At 36.7% G+C, this 19,913-nt stretch overlaps 2 long non-coding RNA genes across 2 annotated transcripts in view; one reads left to right on the top strand and one right to left on the bottom strand.

Annotated features, from left to right (window-relative positions):
* LOC141410835 (uncharacterized) overlaps positions 1 to 19,913 on the top strand; it is a 234,845-nt gene that overhangs the window by 98,279 nt on the left and 116,653 nt on the right. The gene's annotated exons all lie outside the window — the stretch shown is intronic.
* The window catches only part of LOC141410720 (uncharacterized), a 93,370-nt gene continuing 74,973 nt past the window's right edge, over positions 1,517 to 19,913 (bottom strand). The window contains exon 3 of the long non-coding RNA XR_012435510.1: positions 1,517 to 1,611. This is a non-coding gene — a long non-coding RNA (uncharacterized lncRNA). The remainder of the gene's footprint in view (positions 1,612 to 19,913) is intronic.

Genomic DNA, 19,913 nt, shown 5'->3' on the forward strand with positions numbered 1-19,913 from the left:
ATAAGAGAGCCCTGACTGTTCAGTTTCAAGAGTTCACAGGGGCCAGCTGGCTCCAAACTCTTTAGCCTTACCATGGCTCTTAGCTATTGATGGGGGCAATCATTCCTAGATGACCTTCTGATCTCAGATGGACCTCCCAAGGTTCAAGGTGACTATGTAGTGTCATCCTGTTTTAGGTCAGCCAGGTATACCCTTGCTTCCCCTGCACTTTTTCATGCAAATGTTAATAATATTCAGGTTTTGTAGATTTTCTCTGTGTTTGGGGTTCATGGTGCTACCCTGTTATCAACTGATGTAAATATTTTGTTTTTGAGTATTCTGTTTTGACTATACTTATGTGAGTACTCAGGAAAATAAAAAAACTGTTCTGCTCTCATCTTCCCAGAATGTAAACTTTCTTCTTTCTTAAAAAATGGGCATTTTCCTGGTCAGTGCACACAGATCTAGCTCATTCTTTTTAATAGTTGAGTAACACTGAGTTTTAAAATACAATTGTCATTTCATTTTATCAATCATTTTTTCTTGTCATAACTTTTGTCATAGATCTTACAAATATTTTCTGGCAGTCTAACTTTGAATTTTTAAATGACATTTTATTTCTCTGTAGTTAAATCAGTGATCATTTTACTATATATGACTTCTGAGCTCAAAAATGCTCTTAAGCCATCTAAAATCTTCTTAAGTTATCTCCCATTCCCCAACATTATACAAATGTTCTTTTATATACTCTATTAATGAGTTTTTAACAATACAGTTTTAAATTACTGTGTGATTTATTTCTTTGTGCAGTATCAAATAAGGTATAATTTTATTTTATTTTTTTGGATAGCCAATCATGATACATAGATAGTTGAAACATGTTTTTCCTTTCTGGATAAAGAGTCACTGAGTAAGTTCACTTTGGCAAATATATTGTAAAGCTAAGTTTATTTTATATAAATTCTTATGGCAGTTGGATTGATTTCCAGATTTTGTATTCTTCAATTTGACATTCCTGCACCTCCAAATCCTGATTAAGATTTATAGTAACTTGACAAACATTCCTTTACTATTGTATTTTTAATTTTCAGTTGTCAGCTTTATAACTATCTATATAAACTTTATAATTAGTCACTATAAACATAAATTACTATAATTTATTCAGAAAATCATGAAATTTGTATATTATTTTGAGGAAGACTAACATTTGCATGGTGTTGTCTTTATGTTTTGGAATCTGTTACCAATGCAAAGTTATTCAGCTCTCAATTTTTTGATTGTATGTATGTATACAAACACAGACTATAATTTTCTCTTCTTTCCATGAAACACTAAAAAGTTATTGATATACTTGGACATAATTAAAAATTTACCTTCCACAAAATAGAGGGTTTGCAGGATATGTTTTCTGAGTTTCATAAAATAAAGTAGAAAGCAATAGTAAAAAGTTATCCAGGGCTGGGTGCTTGTGGCTCACGCCTATAATCCTAGCAACTCAGGAGGCAGAAGTCAGGAGGATCGTGGTTCAAAGCCAGCCCAGGCAAATAGTTCATGAGATCTGTCTTGAAATATCCACATAAAAGAAGGTTGGCAGAGTGGCTCAAGGTGTAAGTTCTGAGTTCAAACCCAGTACTGCAAAAAAAAAAAAGTTATCAAGGATAATTTACATACGCCATTGATGAAGATGTAAATTGGTTTAACAACTTTGAAAATTCTTTGACAAATTAAAGTTGAACATTAAATAAATACAGACCCAATAACCCAATGCTGTGGTTTGGATGTGTTCTCCAAGAGGCCTGTGTGTTTAGGGCTTGGTCCCCAGCCTGTGGCATCACTGGGAGGTAGTGGAACCTTTAGGAGGTAGGGCCTAGTGGGAGGAAGGTATGTCAGAGGGAGCCTTTGAAGGGGATATTGGGACTCTGACCTCTTCTTCTCTCTCTGCTTCCCAGTTACCATGAGGTGAGCTGTTTCCCCTGCTGTGTTCTCCCACCATGTTGAGTTGCCTTGCCACAGGCCCTAAAGCAACAGAACCACCCACCCATAGAATAAAACCTCTGAGATGGTGAGCCAAAATAAACCTTTCTTCCTTAAACATGGATTATCTCAGGTATTTTGTGACACTAATGGAAAGATGATAATGTACCTAATAACCTCAAAACTAGGTATAAACCTTGTGAACAGGTATGTACCAAAATATAATATGAAAATGTTCATAGCAGTTCTATTTATTATAGCCCCAACCTCAAGCAACCCAAATACCCTTCAATAGTTAACTGAATAACTAAATTTTAACATATTCAAATAAAAGACTACCAGACACCAAAGAGAAAGAATAAGCTATTATTCTATGGAAAAACATAGATGACCCACATAGACATAATATTAAATGAAAGAAACCAGATAGAGAACAAACTGTATAATACCATTGATCAAAACTAGCAAAACTAATCTATGGAAGTTGGGGTGTTAGCAGTGCTGGAGGAAACAGTTGCTGGGAGGACACAGGAAAACTACTGCAGTTTTGATGATGTTCTCTTTGTTGATAACTTTGAGAAAATTTATCAAGCTGTACATTTCTGATTTATGCACTTGTTTGTATGCATGCTACAATCTAATAACAAAGTCATTTAGAAATGTGTCCAGGATGCATTGTTAAATATACTTATTTCCTAAATAAACAAACAAGCAAAAAAAGACTTCTCAACCCACACCACCAAAGAAGCACATATATCAACTTCAGTAAACAAATAAGCATTTCTTCCCTAGATGGAACAGAAGGTTTTTGCTGTTATTCATCAGTCTTTTTTTTTTTTAACCTCATTCTTTTTTATAATCAAGAGAAGTTTTGACGAATGGTTTTGGAACAATTCCAGTGTTGAGTAAAGATGAATATTAACACAGAGGAAGGAAATATCTGGTCCTCTTTCCTTCTCTTAAAGTTATTAGGCTGATCCAGTGCCATGTAAACAGTGCCCATGTGGCAGAGTTTCCAGTCACTTCCCATTGTTTGACATTCTAATCCATCTCATCCAACGTATTTCTCTATTTCCTGCATATCTGAGTGCTTTGTGTCCACAATTCTTTCCACATGCACTGTTCTTCACAATTCTTGTACCTCTTTCTTCTGTTCTTGACCATGACTTGTGTCCTCCTACTTAAGCTGCCCATGGGTGCCTGGAGTAAATATATGCTTGCTCTCAGCACCCCACACCTTGGTGCAGTCCCCTCTCCTCTGCCTTAATCCAGCACCTCTAGCTTGTCCTTGGCTCTGAAGGAAGATTCTTAACCAAGGATATGGTGTCTTGTTTTGCTCTTTAAAAAAATCTTTAAACTTCATTTTAAAATTCAGACTTGTAGAAAATCTACAATAATAGGATGAATAATTCCTGTACATCTTCTCTGGAATTTCCCATCAACATTTTATCATATTTTCTTAATCATTCCTTTCATTCTCTTTCCTTTTTCATTCTGTATTTTTTTTTATTCATGGTCACTTTATTTTATAAAGTGACTATGAACACTGACTTGGTAAATTTCAAGTCATTGTTCCTAAGGGAAATACAAGGTTAGGTTCCCATAAGCCTCTGAGTACAACATTTTCCCCACATGCTCAATACACAGCTTTGTTTGATGTGTACCTCCGTTTAAAGACATCTTATTTAAAATACACTAAAAAAATTTTTATTATGTTATTGTACTGGGGGTACATTGTGACATTTACAAGTGTTTATAATATAGCATAGTTGAATTCACCTTCTCTATCATTCTCCTTTATTCCCCTCTCCCTCATTCCTACAACAGTTTCAACATGTCAGTTTTCCATTTTTGTACATGAGTACATAGTATTTCCATCATATAATCACTGACATGGAACTCATGTCCAACAGCAGTGTAACTCATGCCTGGACAAAGTTTCAATAATACCTGAGTTTTCTCTGTAAGGCACATCACAGCCTTCTTAACACTCAGAACACTAAATCAGCACTCGGGTGCCATGCTTGGGTACATTTTAAACAGTAAAATCACCAAAACAAAACATGAAAATGTGAAAATGAATGCTGCAAATGTTCTAAATAGAACATGCAAAGGAACCTGTTCACTTTGGGAGAGCTAAAACGCAGTAGCTGGTTGGATCTCACTGGATCGTGCACAGTTGGCAACTCAAAATGTCACCAATCTGTGTGTGTCTGCAAATGACGGCTACCACATCACAAGGATGCTAAAGTCACATCAATTTCAGTGAGTAAATGAGTGTGCAGTTATGGACTCCATGTTCCTCAACTTACAGTGAGGCCACTTACCCTAAACCTGTGGCAAGTTAAAAATGTTGTAAGTCAAAAACACATAGATATTTTAGCTTAGCCTAGCCTACTTTAAATGTGCTTAAAACACATTCATTAGGCTACAGTTGAGGAAAATTACATAAGAAGCCTATTTTACAATATAGTATTGAATTTCCCATGTAATTTACTGAATACTTGTATTCAAAGAATGTTAGCAACACAACACATGGCAAAGTATGTTTTTTTTTTTTAAACTCCATAATAGCACGGCTGACAGACTTCTGGCTCACAGCCACTGTGCTTAGTACTGTGAAAAAAGACTGGACTATATAGTGTTAGGCTGAGAAAAGATCTAAATTCTAAATCGGAAGTATAATTTCTACTGAAAATCTATTGCTTTTATACCATCATTAAATCAAAACATTGTATGTCAAACCATTGTAAGTCAGGGTCTGTATGTATATACACATAAGCACATTTATACACATATGCACACACACACACACATATATATATAATGTGTGCACACACATATTTGGGAACTACACATAGATTATTACTTTAGTCCTAAATACCTCAATGTGTATTTACTAAAAACAGAGATCACCTTACATAACCACATTACACTCACAAGCAAGAAACTCATCTCCATACCATTATAATAGCTATAGGCTTATTTTACATTTCACCTATTATTCCACTGATGGCCATTGTATTTCAGGATGCAATCCAGAATTTAGTTTCTGTGTCTCTTCAGTTTCTTTAATCCACAGCGGTCTATGGTCTCTACCAGTTTTTCACTGGACAATACTTTTTAACTTGAATCAGAGATTTATATTTATAAAAACATAAATGAAGGAGATGAGAGAATATTACTCATTTAATTTCATATGAATGCATATTTATACACATGAGGTACTCAGGGTCAGATGAGGTAAGCACTTGTCATGAAGCTAGCATTGGTGGAATTAGAATTCAAACCAAATAAGGCACTAAAAGCCAAGTCCTTTAACTATATATCCTATATCATTCAGATGTTACTCAATGAAACATCAGGTAATATCATTAAATATATAAGTGCTATCTTACCCTTATTTTTTATGCCTATCTACCTACCTACACACACACACACACACACACACACACACACACACACACTGCAAGGAAAACAGAACAAGCTTTAATAAGTCCAAAGAGAACCATTAGAAACTCTCATTCAGGAGAGGGTCTGCAGGCAATCTCATCATTTTTAACATTAGCATCTCCCTCAAGTGTGCATTTAATTGTATTGCTCATCTTAACTTTGGAGATTAGTAAAACACAGTATTTACAAAGTTGTTAGCAGAGTCTCTCTCAAGGTAGGCGATAAATGGATTTGGTTGGTCTATGTTCTTAGCTTGCAGGAAAGGGACTTATTCTGAGAGCGAAGTTTGAATCTGGAGACAATTCTGACCCTGGGAAAGTCTATCTTCTTAACTGGAGTGCTTGCTCTTGTACCAGCAGCATGGTGAACACTCCCCATGGCCAACTCGTGTTGTATAAGCTGATGGGGCAGTAGGAGTGAGTGCCATGCTGCAGATAGGGTGGGTGGTGGCATTTGAGCTTCTGCTCTTTGATTCTTCTGCCCTTATTCAGAATCACACAATCAGAAACTGGAAGGGATTTTAGAAATTATCTTTTCTAGCACTCCAATTTTGGGGATTTTTTTTTCCCTTGTTAAAACAGAATTTTCTCCCTAAAAGCTAAAATTCAGTAAACTCTCATGACATGCTAGATGTGTTTCATTACTTGATTTTCACAGCAATTTCCCAAGGTAACCACCACTCTTCTCAGTTTACAGATGGTGGGACTGAGGCTTAGGGCTTTGCTCTAGACCACAATTGGTTGCAGGCTGATTTCAGAACTTCCCAAAATGTCTGTGCTCATTTCACCACATCACTGATTTCCTTGTTATTTTCCTAGCCATCTTTTGTTTTCAGTGACTGGAATCAATCACAGGCCCTCCTGCAAATCACGCATGTGTTCTACCACTGGGCCACATGCCCCACTGTCGCTAGCATCCTCTTAAACAACTTCTCTACATATTTAGCTCATATGTGCTGCCCCTGTGTGTTTGAAGACTGATTTTCATTATCTACCATTCTAGTGTTCTGAGATCCATAAGCGTCACTTAGTCAGATAAATTAATCCTTGTTAATGAAAGAATGAAAACTGACTAGATGAGCAGGTTTGGGGGAACAGATGCACATTTTTTTCTAAGACACTGTTACTATTAGTGACTAAGTGATTGAGATGAAATTTTTGGGAGGTCAGTCCAAACAAACTTTTATAGGGTCAGATCTGCTGGTGATGTAGAGAGAGGTATATTTGTAGAAATGGATTATTAATGCTCCAGTGTTTTATGTTTCTGTTTCACAACTCTTGACAGGTTAACAAAATTGCTACAGAAAATGAAAGCAGTGCATCAGGGGATGTAAAGGAAGCCCGAGTTCTTGTAGAACTACACAAATAGGTGATTATTATGAAATTAGGCATAGAGAAATCTAAGAATGTTTTTCTGAAAGGGTTTCATTATCTTTCAGTACTAAGATTTGAAAAGAATGTAAAATGTAGTAGCAGAAATATCAAAGTCTGAATAAAGTAGTCATGATAGCTTCAATAGTATTTTGAAATCAACTAGCAATCTCTAAACCGAAGCAGTTCATGCATTTCATTGTGCAGAAAGAGCTTCAAAGAGCTAGAGTTTATAATGCCCTTGCATCAGGAAAAGGAAATAGAAAGTTCTTGTTCCAGTTGAAATGTTTGAAGATTGCTGGATGTGAGAGGAAAATTCACATCTGAGCTCCTTGTGTCTAACATCTGAAGAATCACCGAAGAAAGGAAATATCTGACCAGTTTATTACAAAGTTCTAGATACAATTCATTTACTCATGTATAGACACATGGAAACTTAGTAAATGAAACAGAGAATCATTGTTTTCAAATATATTTCTTGATTTGTAGTTTCAAAGGAAAAGGTACACATATACATCTGCAAATGTTTTTCTGTGTTATCTAGTGCTGAATTAAGCAGTACAAAATGGTAGAGTAGCTCCAAGATAGGACAGTGAAGGGACACTACTCTCCTGGTAAAGGAAAAAGAAACTGCTTATGGCTGTCTGTACTTGCAGAAATGAGAAGACACTTCAGGTAAATAAATTCATGCTTACTAAAATTCAGAAGTTGTACTGACCAGTTCCAGTAAAGGAATTATTTTCAGCACAGATATTGTGATGAAAGTTACCACCTTGGTAAGTTGGTAGTAGCTCGCCTCATCTGCCTTGATCCATCTGGTGCTTACGAAGACCAGATGATAACCAGATGACTTATTGATAACAATAAGTACACCACTGCTTCATCCTTTGGTTCTTTAATGGTGGTGGATGTCTCTTCAGTTCTTTATAAAATACAGCATTTCTTGTCATTTACTTACTTTGATTGCTTCTTGACCAGGGAACACAAATTTCAGAGATTTCCTACCACAGTGTCTATCTCTTACTCCAGCCAGTGTAAACCACTACACATATATCTGCATCAATTATTCATCAAGTGTCAGAGGAAACAGCTACAGAGTATGTTCAAGGGTGTATGGCCCAATGTCAGATAACACTGAGATATTACTGCATTGATTGATTACCTGATTTCCCTAAACCCTCATTCAAATTGAAGATTGGAGTTATTTTACATCACCTCAAAAAAATCTAGGGATTACTTATTCTTTTATTCAAAGGGATACAATTTCCCCTCTAAACAATGTTGATAGCTGTAGATCTGGAGATTGGGTGAATGTAGTGATTTTCCTTTATAATACCTGATATCAGGTCTTCCTTCCTTCCTCCCTCCTTCACTCCCTTCCTTCCTTTCTTCCTTCCTTTTCTTTCCTTTCCTTCTTTCCTCAAGCAAAACAGTAGACAGCTGTTCTTATATCTCAACTAAACAGAATCATATTATATTTTTCATCAGTGGGTCCTTGTGTGTCAAGCACACTAAATACATGTCTGGTCTGTATGCTGTGGTGTTAATTACATCCATCTTGCCTGTGATGATTAGGTATTTCCAACAAGCTTCTGCCATTCTGGATCTCATTTCTATTGCTACAGTCACCACCAAGTTTTTCCAAAAGTTCAGTGCCCCCGTCATCAAAATGTTGATCTCTGGAGTTGACTCCTGGATGAACAAATAGATGAAAGAGGCCAGAAATATGCTTATACTGGGGAATTTGTTATGAAATGGAGGTGACATATGTGGTCAGTGCAGAATCAGTGGAGAAAAGATGTAATAAATGGGACAGTAAAAACTGGCTTGCCTTGGGAAACAATAATTCTTTCCCTAGCCTGTATCCCTATCTCACACAATACAAGAATAAATTGCATATTGAAATATTTTAAATGTGAAGAACAAAACTGAAAACATTTTGCAAGAAAACAGGACAATAACTTCAGGATTTCAGGGTAAGAAAAGCCTTCTTAAGAGGAAAACAAGAACAAAAGGCACCAACTCTAAGGAAAATAGTGATACATTTTAAAATTCTAACATTATAAACTATAATCTAAAAGGCAAGTTACAGATTTAGATTTCAATATTCCAGCATACAATTTATATGATTTCAAAGGGCATCTATCAGTAGGTAATAAAAAAAATCTAGTGTCATATAGAAGACATTATCTAGGTAGAAAATAGTAATGAACATTAGAGTAAAAATGAATTAGTACTTTATACCTATCCAACTCCCTCAATTCTAAACATTTTATACCACCAAGAATTGGAGAGGGTGAAGAGAAAAGACAATTTTATACAGTACTCTTGATAAAATTACTGGCAATATCTGGTAAGATTGAATGTGTTCATATCCTCTGATTCAGCAATTTCTTTTCTAGATGACTCTAATATGATTCACAAAGAAAATGTCTTCTTTAGCTTGTTTTGATTTTAGGCTTTAGATGAAGTTACTTTTTATTGTGGTTGAAATGAAAATATCCTTCATTGGAAGACTTAATGATTAACCAACAACATGGATTATTTTATGAACTGAACTTTTATCTCTTACCCAGGAGCACTGAATGAGTGACACATAGAAGGGGCAAAAAGAAATGTCTTGAAAGTTAAAATTAATATTGCTTCGTGGCAACAGACATATTATCTTTTCTTCATCTTTTAATTGTTATTCCCAATTAGACATCTATTGAGACTTAGAGGCATCCTGTTTAGCAAGGCCTTTGGTTCTTCTATTGAGGACTAGCAGTGAACACCAATGAAGGACTTTTCCTTCATTGAACTCAGAAAGCACTCAATGATCTGTATGGAACCACTGGGATAAGTGAGCAATGCTAAAAATTAGCTTACTCTACAAGCAGCATGGACAAGGGTTATAAGAGAAAGGTAATATTGCCTGTGTATCATGAATATGACAGGTCTCTGAAAGAGAAATGCGTGAGTCATCCCAGACTTGAGCTCAGGAGAATATGAGTAAAAGAAAGGATTCCTGTTGGTTTCTCAGTGGAAGTTGACAGGCTATGGGAGGGGACACTGCTCAGCCCTCATCCATTTGGGGGATGCTTCTTCTTAGAGTGATCCAACAACCATGAGCCCCAGAAAGCATTCAGAAACAAAAACCAAAGCATACAAAATCACACCACCACCACCACCATCTTCATCATCTTAATGGGTCCGAAAGCCTGAGGAAAATTGTGAGAAAAATAGACCACATTTCCAGTAAGTTGGAGCTGCTGGCATAGGTGTTTAACAACAAGACCAGAAAAATAGTAATCACATTTGAGGAAATTGAAATTATAATTGAAGAAAAAAAAGATTGAGCCACATACCCCAAAAGATATCTAAATGTTTACATTTAGATTGTTTTAAACCCAAAACATAAAATTCCAACTAACTCAGTAGACAGAAAGTCTGCTGCCAGGGATAATTTAGCAAATGGGACTCACCCTTCCTAGGTAAACAACCAGTAGTTTTTTGGCAGAGCAATGACAGAAGATAGCAGATTGGTTTTTGCCTGCAGGTATTTCCAGATCACAGTGCTTACCTGACCTTCTAAGCTGAATTTAATAGTTTCACTGAATTGAAGAGACAGAAATCAGAATTTGGGACTTTGAAGGTAACTAAAAATTTCCAAGTACAGGAGAAGAAAGACTTAGCAGAGAAGAGCTACAGACATTTGCATAGGCGTCTCCTTGAATCTGTTACATTACAAAGGTGAAAGTTCCTGATAATTCTGAGAGCTCTCACAGATTGGGAAGACTAGCTGGACCAGAGTGTCCTTGTTGAAATTTCATGGCATTCAATGGAAGTCCCAGAGGGGCTGAGCATGAGTACAAATCTAGCTCTAGCATTCACACTGTGCTAAGTCCCACCGAAGGAAGTTTAAAAACAACTTTTCAAAGGATTAAGTATGCCAATGACTTAGCTCTTTAACTGCATGTTAGAACAAAGTTCACTACTCTTCCAAGGAAGAAAACATAATCCAGTATTTGACAGTATAAATTTCACAACAGTTAGCATTAAAAAAAAATTACTAGGTATGACAAAGCAGAAAAATGCACTCCTAACAAGCATAAAAATAAATCAATAGAAACATGGGTGACAAGAACAGGATGAGGGAATTATCAGTCACACCCATTTAAACAGCTGTTTAATTTAAAACCATGAGTATAATGAAAGAAGTATAAGATATAAAATGCCAAATGCAGCTTCTCAAAGTAAAACCTACAATATCTGAAATGTGATACTGCCTACGTGGATCAACAGCAGAGTAGACTCAGTGACATGGAATCTGTGTGGACTCTATGGCAATAGAAATGATGTAGAGCACAGAGAAAAAAAGAGATGAATAAAATGGACAAACAATAAAGAAAAATAAATAACACCCACAGGTATGTCTTTGAGAAGATCAAAAAAATTAATAAGCTGTACCTAGACAGATGGAGTGAAAAAGGGAAGATGTAAATAACTAATATGTGGAATGAAAAGAGGGAAATCACTGCAGATCCTGTAGACATTGAAAGGAAAATAAAGGATTATTAAAACAAATTTTAATTTTACTGAACAAAAGGGAAAATCTGAGTATCCTTTTATCTATTAAAGAAATGGAACTCATTCTTTTTTTTTTTTTTTTTTTTTTTTTTTTTTTTTTCATTTTTCTTTTATTATTCATATGTGCATACAAGGCTTGGTTCATTTCTCCCCCCTGCCCCCACCCCCTCCCTTACCACCCACTCCACCCCCTCCCGCTCCCCCCCTCAATACCCAGCAGAAACTATTTTGCCCTTATCTCTAATTTTGTTGTAGAGAGAGTATAAGCAATAATAGGAAGGAACAAGGGGTTTTGCTGGTTGAGATAAGGATAGCTATACAGGGCATTGACTCACATTGATTTCCTGTGCGTGGGTGTTACCTTCTAGGTTAATTCTTTTTGATCTAACCTTTTCTCTAGTTCCTGGTCCCCTTTTCCTATTGGCCTCAGTTGCTTTAAGGTATCTGCTTTAGTTTCTCTGCGTTAAGGGCAACAAATGCTAGCTAGTTTTTTAGGTGTCTTACCTATCCTCACCCCTCCCTTGTGTGCTCTCGCTTTTATCATGTGCTCATAGTCCAATCCCCTTGTTGTGTTTGCCCTTGATCTAATGTCCACATATGAGGGAGAACATACGATTTTTGGTCTTTTGAGCCAGGCTAACCTCACTCAGAATGATGTTCTCCAATTCCATCCATTTACCAGCGAATGATAACATTTCGTTCTTCTTCATGGCTGCATAAAATTCCATTGTGTATAGATACCACATTTTCTTAATCCATTCGTCAGTGCTGGGACATCTTGGCTGTTTCCATAACTTGGCTATTGTGAATAGTGCCGCAATAAACATGGATGTGCAGGTGCCTCTGGAGTAACAGTCTTTTGGGTATATCCCCAAGAGTGGTATTGCTGGATCAAATGGTAGATCAATGTCCAGCTTTTTAAGTAGCCTCCAAATTTTTTTCCAGAGTGGTTGTACTAGTCTACATTCCCACCAACAGTGTAAAAGGGTTCCTTTTTCCCCACATCCTCGCCAACACCTGTTGTTGGTGGTGTTGCTGATGATGGCTATTCTAACAGGGGTGAGGTGGAATCTTAGTGTGGTTTTAATTTGCATTTCCTTTATTGCTAGAGATGGTGAGCATTTTTTCATGTGTTTTCTGGCCATTTGAATTTCTTCTTTTGAGAAAGTTCTGTTTAGTTCACATGCCCATTTCTTTATTGGTTCATTAGTTTTGGGAGAATTTAGTTTTTTAAGTTCCCTGTATATTCTGGTTATCAGTCCTTTGTCTGATGTATAATTGGCAAATATTTTCTCCCACTCTGTGGGTGTTCTCTTCAGTTTAGAGACCATTTCTTTTGATGAACAGAAGCTTTTTAGTTTTATGAGGTCCCATTTATCTATGCTATCTCTTAGTTGCTGTGCTGCTGGGGTTTCATTGAGAAAGTTCTTACCTATACCTACTAACTCCAGAGTATTTCCTACTCTTTCTTGTATCAACTTAAGAGTTTGGGGTCTGATATTAAGATCCTTGATCCATTTTGACTTAATCTTGGTATAGGGTGATATACATGGATCTAGTTTCAGTTTTTTGCAGACTGCTAACCAGTTTTCCCAGCAGTTTTTGTTGAAGAGGCTGCTATTTCTCCATCGTATATTTTTAGCTCCTTTGTCAAAGATAAGTTGCTCATAGTTGTGTGGCTTCATATCTGGATCCTCTATTCTGTTCCACTGGTCTTCATGTCTGTTTTTGTGCCAGTACCATGCTGTTTTTATTGTTATTGCTTTGTAATATAGTTTGAAGTCAGGTATTGTGATACCTCCTGCATTGTTCTTTTGACTGAGTATTGCCTTGGCTATTCGTGGCCTCTTGTGTTTCCATATAAATTTCACAGTAGATTTTTCAATCTCTTTAATGAATGTCATTGGAATTTTGATGGGAATTGCATTAAACATGTAGATTACTTTGGGGAGTATCGACATTTTTACTATGTTGATTCTACCAATCCATGAGCATGGGAGATCTCTCCACTTTCTATAGTCTTCCTCAATCTCTTTCTTCAGAAGTGTATAGTTTTCCTTGTAGAGGTCTTTCACATCTTTTGTTAGGTTTACACCTAGGTATTTGATTTTTTTTGAGGCTATTGTAAATGGAATTGTTTTCATACATTCTTTTTCCGTTTGCTCATTGTTAGTGTATAGAAATGCTAATGATTTTTCTATGTTGATTTTATATCCTGCTACTTTGCTATAGCTATTGATGATGTCTAGAAGCTTCTGAGTAGAGTTTTTTGGGTCTTTAAGGTATAGGATCATGTCATCTGCAAATAGGGATATTTTGACAGTTTCTTTACCTATTTGTATTCCTTTTATTCCTTCTTCTTGCCTAATTGCTCTGGCTAGGAATTCCAGTACTATGTTGAATAGGAGTGGAGATAGTGGGCATCCTTGTCTGGTTCCTGATTTTAGAGGGAACGGTTTTAATTTTTCTCCGTTAAGTATAATGCTGGCTGTAGGTTTGTCATATATAGCTTTTATAATGTTGAGGAACTTTCCTTCTATTCCTAGTTTTCTTAGAGCTTTTATCATGAAATGATGTTGGATCTTATCAAAGGCTTTTTCTGCGTCTATTGAGATGATCAAGTGGTTTTTGTCTTTGCTTCTGTTAATGTGGTTTATTACGTTTATTGATTTTCGTATGTTGAACCACCCCTGCATCCCTGGGATGAAGCCTACCTGGTCGTGGTGGATAATCTTTTTGATGTGTTGCTGAATTCGGTTTGCCATTATTTTGTTGAGGATTTTTGCATCAATGTTCATTAAGGAGATTGGCCTATAGTTCTCCTTTTTGGAGGTGTCTTTGCCTGGTTTTGGGATAAGTGTAATAGTGGCTTCATAAAATGTGTTTGGCAGTTTTCCTTCCCTTTCTATTTCATGGAACAGTTTAAGGAGGGTTGGTATCAGTTCTTCTTTAAAGGTCTGATAGAATTCAGCAGAGAATCCGTCAGGTCCTGGACTTTTCTTTTTGGGGAGACTCTTGATTGCTGCTTCAATTTCATTTTGTGTTATAGGTCTATTCAGGTGATTAATTTCCTCTTGGTTCAGTTTTGGATGATCATATGTATCTAGAAATCTGTCCATTTCTTTTAGATTTTCAAATTTATTTGAATATAGGTTCTCAAAGTAGTCTCTGATGATTTCCTGGACTTCCATGGTGTTTGTTGTTATCTCCCCTTTTGCATTCCTGATTCTACTAATTTGGGTTTTTTCTCTCCTCATTTTAGTCAGGTTTGCCAGGGGTCTATCGATCTTGTTTATTTTTTCAAAGAACCAACTTTTTGTTTCATTAATTCTTTGTATGGTTTTTTTGGTTTCTATTTCGTTGATTTCAGCTCTTATTTTTATTATTTCTCTCCTTCTATTTGTTTTGGGATTTGCTTGTTCTTGTTTTTCTAGGAGTTTGAGATGTATCATTAGGTCATTGATTTGGGATCTTTCAATCTTTTTAATATATGCACTCATGGCTATAAACTTTCCTCTCAAGACTGCCTTAGCTGTGTCCCATAGGTTCCGGTAGGTTGTGTTTTCATTTTCATTGACTTCTAGGAACTTTTTAATTTCCTCTTTTATTGCATCGATGATCCATTCTTCATTAAGTAATGAGTTATTTAGTTTCCAGCTGTTTGCATGTTTTTTGTCTTTACTTTTGTTGTTGAGTTCTACTTTTACTGCATTGTGGTCAGATAGTATGCACGGTATTATTTCTATTTTCTTATATTTGCTGAGGCTTGCTTTGTGCCCTAGGATATGATCTATTTTGGAGAAGGTTCCATGGGCTGCTGAGAAGAATGTATATTGTGTAGAGGTTGGATGAAATGTTCTATAGACATCTACTAGGTCCACTTGATCTATTGCATATTTTAGATCTTGGATTTCTTTATTGAGTTTTTGTTTGGATGACCTATCTATTGATGATAATGGAGTGTTAAAGTCTCCCACAACCACTGTGTTGGCGTTTATATATGCTTTTAGGTCTTTTAGGGTATGTTTGATGAAATTGGGTGCGTTGACATTGGGTGCGTACAGATTGATGATTATTATTTCCTTTTGGTCTATTTCCCCTTTTATTAGTATGGAATGTCCTTCTTTGTCTCGTTTGATCAATGTAGGTTTGAAGTCTACTTTGTCAGAGATAAGTATTGCTACTCCTGCTTGTTTTCGGGGGCCATTAGCTTGGTAAATCTTCTTCCAGCCTTTCATCCTAAGCATATGCTTATTTCTGTCGGTGAGATGAGTCTCCTGTAAGCAACAAATTGTTGGATCTTCTTTTTTAATCCATTTTGTCAAACGGTGTCTTTTGATGGGTGAATTAAGTCCATTGACATTAAGTGTTAGTACTGATAGGTATGTGGTGATTCCTGCCATTTAGTTATCTTAGTTGTTTGAAGGTTTGATTGTGTGTACCTAACTTGATGTTACTCTCTACTGTCTTGCTTTTTCTTATCCTGTGGTTTGGTGCTGCCTGCCTTTTCATGGTTAAGTTGGGTGTCACTTTCTGTGTGCAGGATCCCTTGCAGAATCTTTTGTAATGGTGGCTTTGTGGTCACATATTGTTTTAGTTTCTGCTTATCATGGAAGACTTTTATTGCTCCATCTATTTTGAATGATAACTTTGCTGGGTAGAGTATCCTGGGGTTGAAGTTATTTTCATTCAGTGCCCGGAAGATCTCACCCCACGCTCTTCTTGCTTTTAATGTTTCTGTTGAGAAGTCTGCTGTGATTTTGATGGGTTTACCTTTGTATGTTACTTGTTTTTTCTCTCTTGCAGCCTTCAATATTCTTTCCTTAGTTTCTGAACTTGTTGTTTTAATGATGATATGTCGTGGAGTAGTTCTATTTTGATCTGGTCTGTTTGGTGTCCTGGAGGCCTCTTGCATTTGTATGGGAATATCTTTCTCTAGATTTGGGAAATTTTCCGTTATTATTTTGTTGAATATATTACGCATTCCCTTCGCTTGCACCTCTTCTCCTTCTTCGATGCCCATGATTCTCAAGTTTGGTCTTTTGATGGAGTCGGTGAGTTCTTGCATTTTCTTTTCACAGGTCTTGAGTTGTTTAATTAATAGTTCTTCTGTTTTTCCTTTAATTACCATTTCATCTTCAAGTTCTGAGATTCTGTCTTCTGTTTGTTCTATTCTGCTGGATTGGCTTTCCGTTTTGTTCTGCAGTTCTGTTTCGTTCTTTTTTCTGAGGTTTTCCATATCCTGGCTGTTTTCTTCTTTATTGTTGTCTATTTTTGTCCTGAGTTCATTTATCCATTTATTCATTGTGTTCTCTCTTTCACTTTGGTGTTTATACAGTGCTTCTATGGTTTCCTTTATTTCTTCTTTTGCTTTTTCAAATTCTCTATTTTTATTGTCTTGGAATTTCTTGAGTGTCTCCTGTACATTTTGGTTGACCCTATCCAGTATCATCTCTATAAAATTCTCATTGAGTACTTGTAGTATGTCTTCTTTTAAATTATTCTTGTAGGCTTCATTGGGTCCTTTGGCATAGTTTATCTTCATTTTGTTGGAGTCTGGCTCTGAGTTTCTGTTCTCTTCATTCCCCTCTGGTTCCTGTACTAATTTTTTGCTGTGGGGAAACTGGTTTCCTTGTTTTTTCTGTCTTCCTGTCATTGTCCTTGGTGTTGTTACTGTCCCTGTACTGTGTGTAATTAAGTATTTTCTAGCTTGTAATAATAACAATGGTAATATTGAGAACGGAAGAGTGAGCTGAGATGGAAAGCAAGAAGTTAAAGAAAAGGGGAAAACAAATATACAGACAAGAGGGAGAAAGCAGAACAAGGTATCAGACAAGAGAGTTTCAAAGGTATAAACAGGGAGTGTTAGTGTACTAATCCACAGTAAGCTGAACAGACAATAGAGAGACAGAGAGAGGATTGAAAATCAAAGATAAAAAAAATAAAAAATAAGTATATGAAAGTAATATCTATTTATAAAAATGAATTAAAATAAAATGGAAAATAGGAAATTAAAAAAAAAAAAAAACCCAAAAAACTTCCAAGTTTATATGCAATGCAATTTCAGTCTTAATAATTTGGATGTCCGTCTCAATCTCCAGTCCTGGAGTTGGTGCCTCAGATGTTGTTCTGTAGTTGTCTCATCAAAGGGGATGCATAAAGTAGAACAAAACTACACTCACACACACACAGAAGAAAAAATAAAAAAAAAGCCCCACCAAGTGTCCCCAGTTCAAATGCAATAGTTTCAGTAAGTTTTTCGGCTTGCAGGTGTAATTCGGTTGTTCTCTCATCAAAGGTAGGGAGAAAAAGAAAAAAAAAAAAAGCGTCTGGAGACAGTTCTGAGAGTGGTGTCTACAACTGTGGCTTGCCTGCCTGCTGCTCTCAGCCTGTAGCTGGCGGCGTTATTTATGCAGATCTCTGGGGTGAGCTTAGCGCTCACCTGGTCCCACAGGCTTTGTTTGTTCAGAGTTCTCCTGTGCGGGGGAGGGGGGCCTCTGCTACAGGCTTTCCCCTTTCCAAGCACTGGGAAAGGCGACACTGCCCCGCGTTGTCAGGCCTGCGTGTTTATTTACAGTTCACGTGGGAAGTGGGTCTTCCCTCCTCTCACAAGCGTCCCCGCTCCTGGTTGCTGGCGCGCCCCGCTCCCGCCAGAGCCTCTCCTGCCCGCCCGGCTCGTTTATTTACAGTCCCGGGAAGGCTTCCCTTCCCCCAATCTTCAGCGCTCAGGGCGCCCCACCCTCTTTCCAGCGTGTCTTAACTGTTCTTACTGCTTAGTACTCAGTTTCTCTTTTTTTCCCGGGTGGAGGTCAGTCTGTCCAGGGGGCTATGCTGCTCTGGCCCAGGCTTGTCTGTGGGGGAACCGCGGTACCGCGAAGCTCACCTGGTCCGCGTCTTCCCAAGCCGTATGGGCGCCGGCCACTGGCGGCCCGGGGGCCTCCTCGGTTCTCCGTTTAACGTGAAGTGGAGATTCTCTGCGCCGGCTGGAGATGTGGAGGAGTCAAAGTTATGCCTTTTCTCGGTGATTATGCCTGCAAAGTGTGTCTCCAGCGTCTCTCCAAGATTTCACTATAGGAGGGTCGCTTTCTGCTTCCTACCTCTAGCCGCCATCTTGGAATCTCCTGGAACTCATTCTTTATTGGAGTTAATTACCCACCACTGGCAATCCAGGTATAGGTGGTTTCACTGGCTAATTTGATGAAATAATTCAGGAAGAAATATTAATACTAGAAAAACTTTATAACATAGAAAAGAGGGAATACTTCCCAATTTATTTTAAGTGTCCAGTATTATCTAATTCCAAAAGTAGATGAGACACTATAAAAAATGTACTTTTAATAGTGTCTCTTATGAATGTACATGCAAAAAATCCTTAAAAATATATCAGCAAATAGAATCACTATTAAATGTGTTTATTCTCAGGAATGTACACTTGGTCTAATGTTGAAAATCAATCAATGTATTTTGCAGTAGTAAAAGTAAAAGTCTAAAAAAAAATGTCATATGATAGTATCAATAGATTTAAAAACAGGCAACAAGAACAACAAAATAGGCAGAAGTTTGACCCCCATTCAGGATATCAAACAAATGCAAGGTATCTTTTTCAACTGGATAAAAGCATCTAGAAATGAAGAGCAATATGAAAGAGAATGACCACTATCCAGATTAATGGCTTGGAAGACTAATGGGATGAAATATTTTAAAAATAGGAAGAGGTGGAACTCCTGAGGGGCAGGTCAGAATAATTGTATAACAGCTTCAGAACACCTAATTTAAAACTAGGCATTCCAGTAGGCTAGGTAACATATAAAGATAAGAAACAATTTAATAAACAATGCAAGACTTTTTTCCTAGGTTGAAGGAAGATTTGAATGCATTATATATGCAATATTGAGGAAAAATGACACACACTTAGGTACATCTTTATAAAATTCTTGAATCCTAGATATTTAAGTTATGGTTTGAATGTGTATAGTATCCTTCAAAGGTCTGTGTGTCAAAGGACTGGGTCCTCCAGAACCATAAGCTAAATAACCTTTTTGTCTTTATAAATTAATTGCTTCAGGTGTTTTATTATTATAATGCAAAGTTGATTGATATAATATGCTATGAATTTCCAAACAAATATGTTTTCTGCAAAAGAAAATAAATTGGAATATCAGTCATCTATCTGCAACACTAGGAGGCAGAAAGCAGTGGAATAATGTCTATGGATTAGAAAGAAAAATGGCATTGCCCCCAAATCCTCTATCCAATCTAGGTATTGTTTACGTCTTAGAGAAGAAGAAAAATATTTGAAGATGTCCAATCAAACCTAAAACTTGCCATATTTGTAAACTATGTAAAGAATCCAAGAAAGCTGCAGAATCTAAGAGAGACATTGAAGTAGGGAATAATGATAAGGAAAGGAAACAGTGCAGTCTTGAACCTTGTTATGTAAACATATGGCTATGAATAGATAATGATCTAGTAGTTAGCATTTTGAAAGGAAATTTAAATAATAATATAGAACTAAAACTGTGGTTTATCTCATCAAAAATGGAAATTAAGAAAGCATCCTGACAGCAT

Source organism: Castor canadensis, chromosome 9 (assembly GCF_047511655.1).
Source record: "Castor canadensis chromosome 9, mCasCan1.hap1v2, whole genome shotgun sequence".
Taxonomy (NCBI): Eukaryota; Metazoa; Chordata; class Mammalia; order Rodentia; family Castoridae; genus Castor; species Castor canadensis.